Source organism: Adiantum capillus-veneris, chromosome 12 (genome assembly GCF_014529385.1).
Source record: "Adiantum capillus-veneris isolate H3 chromosome 12, ASM1452938v2, whole genome shotgun sequence".
Classification (NCBI taxonomy): Eukaryota; Viridiplantae; Streptophyta; class Polypodiopsida; order Polypodiales; family Pteridaceae; genus Adiantum; species Adiantum capillus-veneris.
In genome coordinates, this window is record NC_140942.1 from 156,561,428 (window position 1) to 156,566,199 (window position 4,772).

Below are 4,772 nucleotides of genomic sequence, written 5' to 3' on the forward strand. Positions count from 1 at the left end.
TACTGGTGTCAAGGATATCAATGAGCAACTTATTTCTACAGGTGAAGTCATTTCAGACAGTTCCTTTGTGCAAACTGTTCTTGATGCCTTACCAGATTCCTACTAGACTTTTGCTAGTACTTGGAGAGTGATGACACAAGGAAATCCTGAAGTTGTCAATTTTTGATGCATTATGCACATTGCTATTGCAAGAGCCACTTTACAGAAAAAACAGAACTAGGCAGCGTGCAATTGAACAGGCTTTTATTGTTTCTCAAAGAAAGGGTGGTAACAGTAATGCAGCCACTTCTTATGGTTCTGCTGCGAGTGGCAAAACTTCTGTTCCTAATGCTTCTGCTGGCATCAATTCGTTCGTAAATTTTGGTGATAAGGGCAAAAAGAAGATGCGTTGCCATTATTGTAAAGCTAATGATCACTTGATCAAGTCGTGTCCTAAGTTGAAGGCCAAAGAGGCTAAGAAGAAAGAGGGTGGTTCCAATACAAATGCAGCCATTGTTGAGTCTTCTGTGAAAGGAGACCGTGTTGCTGATGTTGAGGCAGAATGGCCTTTTAGCGCAGAGTGCACTTACAATCCTGCTGTCCATGATGAATGCTTGTCAGTTGCTGCAGATTCACATGTGTGGTATTTCGACAGTGGTGCTACAAAGCATATTACCTCACATCGTGAATTGTTCACCTCTGTGGAGTCTGTCCCTCATGGGAATCCTGTCACTTGTGCCAACAATGCCTCTTATCCAGTTCAAGGAGTTGGAAAGATTGTGCTTACTGCTGCTAATGGTAGTTCCTTCACACTTGTTGATGCACTTTATGTACCTGGGATCAAGAAGAATCTCTTGTCTATATCCGCACTTGTTAGACTTGGACTTGTAGTCAAATTTGTGGATGACAGATGTATAGTTCATGATCTCAGTTTTGGTGATAAAATTGTTGCATCAGGCCTTTTGTGTCGTAGGCTGTATAAGCTCACTTTGTATGACAAGTGTGGACATAATTTTGCAAATGCTATTGCAGATTCAAGGGCTATTTCAGATGCAAAACTTTGGCATGCACATTTTGGTCATCTGAATTTTGCCAATTTGCTGCGTTTGCAGAAATCTGATATGGTTGCTTCTTTGCCACCTCTTGAAGCACCTGTCAAACATGTTTGTGAAGGCTGTATTTTAGGTAAAATGCAGCGTTCTAAGTTTCCAAAGGATGGTTTAGTTTGGGCCACATGCAGGTTGCAGCTTGTGCATAGTGATGTTGTGGACCCATGCAAACTCCGTCCTTGGGCAATTACCTGTACTTCGTGACTTTCATTGATGATTACTCAAGCATGCATTGGTATTTACGCTTAAAGCGAAGTTCGAAGTTTTTATGTGCTTCAAACAATTTCTGGCTATGGCTGAAAATGTCTCGAAATGTACTATGGGCACCCTCCATTCCGATCGAGGGGGGGAGTATATGTCTCATGAATTTAATGCATTTCTGGCTAGTCGTGGGATAAAACACCAATGTAAAGTGCCTTATACACCTCAGCAAAATGGTGTTGTTGAGAGCAAAAACAGGTCACTGACGGAAATGGCATGATGTATGGTCAAAGTCAAGCTTTGCCGCATTCTTTTTGGCTTGAGGCCATCATGTGTGCCACTTATGTACTTCACAGGTGTCCTATGAAAGCTTTGCAATCTATTACTCCATATGAAGCATGGCATGATAGAAAGCCTTCTATTGAGCATATGCGTGTTTTTGGCTGTTTGGCATATGCTTTGGTGCCACAAACACATCGCAGAAAATTGGATGATAAGGCTATCAAATGTTGAAAGCAAAGGTTACAGGTTATATCATCCGCAAACAAAGCGTATTCTGGTTTCACGGGATGTAGTGTCAGTGGAAGATTCTGTTCAGCCCTTGCTGTCATGTACTTGAGACAGTAATGTAAGCTCAGAGGACGTTTATGACACTTTTTTGCCTCTTTTCAGTGGTGGACATACGAATGTAATTTCCGACGAGGCAAATGTACAGCCTATGGGGGTTTCTGAAAATGTTACAGATCAACCTATTACTGATGCAGATGTACATGATGTACTTGATGAGGAAAGGGCTGAAAATGAGCACGCTAGAGGTATGCCAAAATGGCTGGTGCACACTTTGTGTGACAGAAAATTGGATGCACCTTTCTCTAGTCGTAATCGTTCAGGCTCTTGCCATGCATCTTATGCATCAGATTGTTATGCTTTGGCTGTGTCTAGCTTACATGATGTTGAGGAGCCTCTATCTTTTAATGAAGCACAGAATTCAGAAAATTGGATGGCTACCATGCAATCAGAATATGATGCACTTATAGAAAATGACATATGGACTTTATGTGATTTGCCTCCTGGCAAAAAGGCCATCGGTATAAAGTGGGTTTACAAGTTGAAATGCAAGCCGGATGGCGAGATTGATCGCCATAAGGCTTGACTTGTTGCAAAGGGTTATGCACATCAAAAAGGCATAGATTATGAAGAGGCTTTCTTTGTCTGATTGATGTACATCCCAACCAAAATGAGTTGCCAATACACATAGAAAACGCACAGTAGTCATACGACATTGTTACCGCTTTCTTGAATAATGACATATTTAAGGAAGTTTATGTAACGCAGCCTCACGGTTTTGTAATGAAAGGCCAAGAGGACAAAGTGTGCAGATGTAAGAAGGCTTTGTATGGGTTGAAGCAATCTCCTCGTGCTTGGTATGAGAAAGGTGACACTCATTTGGTTAAACGAGGCTTTCGTAACAGTCCAATAGAAAGCACATTGTATGTAAAGCGTGAGGGTGATGTACTTCTCATTGTGGTTCTTTATGTCGATGATTTGCTGATCACTGGACCAAATGAGAGACATATTGTTGAATCTAAGGCTGATTTGAATGCTACTTTCAAGATGAAAGATTTGGGGCTATTGCATTATTACTTGGGTATACAGTTTAAGCAGTGTGATAGTGATATTGCCTTGTGTCAAAAAAGTTACATAGAGACATTGTTATGTAAGTTTGGACTTGAGGATTGCAAACCTATTGCCACTCCCATGGAAACAGGTTTGAAGTTGAGTCTACATGATGTTGGCGATCCTGCTGATGTCACTTTTTACCAAACTGTTGTTGGTTATCTCATTTATGTATGCAACACGAGGCCAGATATTCAGTTTGCAGTCTCACAGGTCAGCAGATTTATGTATAGCCTAGGGTCTAAGCATTGGCAGGCTGTCAAGAGGATTTTCTGCTACCTTAGTGGCACTTTACATCTTGGCTTGTTTTATCCCAAGGGGGGATCATTGTCGCCAGGCATACATGATTTTTTGGACTCAGATTAGTTGGTTGTTTTGACACGCGAGTGTCCACAAGTGGTTTTTGTTTCATGCTTGGCAGTTCATGTATATCATGGTTGAGCAAGAAGCAACCTGCTGTGGCCACTTCAAGTTGTGAGGCTGAGTAATGGGCAGTCTTCACAGCTACGATTGAGTGTGTATGGCTCAGACGCCTTATGGCTGATTTGGGTGTTGGACAGGACACTGCCAACACTATCTACACTTACAGTCAGAGCGCATTGGCAGTTGCAAGGAACCCAGTTTTTCATGCTCGCACAAAGCACATTGAGGCGCATTACCACTATGTCAGGGTCTCGTGAGAAGCTTGAAGCTTTGCGCAAAGCTTTGGGCTTACTCCCCTTTGTGGACTGATCATGTCCTCAGGGCATAGCACTTCCCTTTACTCATGTGCCAGCTCTCGTTCACCACATCACTCCAGGGGGGATTTGTTACCATATACATATGGTAGTGATGTGTGTGAACACACTAGGACTGCCGGGGCATTTTTCCCCTCTTTAGGAGGTTTTTTTCCCCGAGAATTGTATATATGCACATCACTCTAGGGCTATCTGTATTTCCATTGCATACTAAGTAACACACTCTCTATTGTGTGCCTTGAGCTTCCTTCGTCTTCTCCAAGCTGTGTACGTTTCTCTACAACCCTAATTCCAACATGCACTTGCTAGACTTGGACTTGTAGTCAAATTTGCGGATGACAGATGTACAGTTCATGATCTCAGTTTTGGTGATGAAATTGTTGCATCTAGCCTTTTGTGCCGTGGGCTGTATGAGCTCACTTTGTATCACAAGTGTGGACAAAATTTTACAAATGCAGTTGCAGATTCAAGGGCTATTTCAGATGAAAATTGTGGCATGCACGTTTTGGGCATCTGACGTTTGCCAATTTGCTGCAGTTGCAGAAATCTAATATGGTTGCTTCTTTGCCGCCTCTTGAAGCACCTGTCAAACATGTTTGTGAAGGCTGTATTTTGGGTAAAATGCAGCGTTCTAAGTTTCCAAAGGATGGTTCAGTTAGGGCCACATGTAGGTTACAACTTATACATAGGGATGTTTGTGGGCCCATGCAAACTCCGTCCTTGGGAAATTATATTTACTTTGTGACCTTCATTGATGATAACTCCAGGCATGCATGGGTATTTCTGCTTAAAGGGAAGTCCGAAGTTTTTATGTGCTTCAAACAATTTCTGGCTATGGCTGAAAATATCTCGAAATGTACTATGGGCACCCTCCGTTCCGATCGAGGGGGGGAATATATGTCTCATGAATTTAATGCATTTCTGGCTAGTCGTGGGATAAAGCACCAATGTATTGTGCGTTATACACCTCAGCAAAATGGTGTTGCTGAGAGGAAAAACAGGTCAGTTACGAAAATGGCACGATGTATGCCACATTCTGTTTGGCTTGAGGCCATCATATGTGCCACTT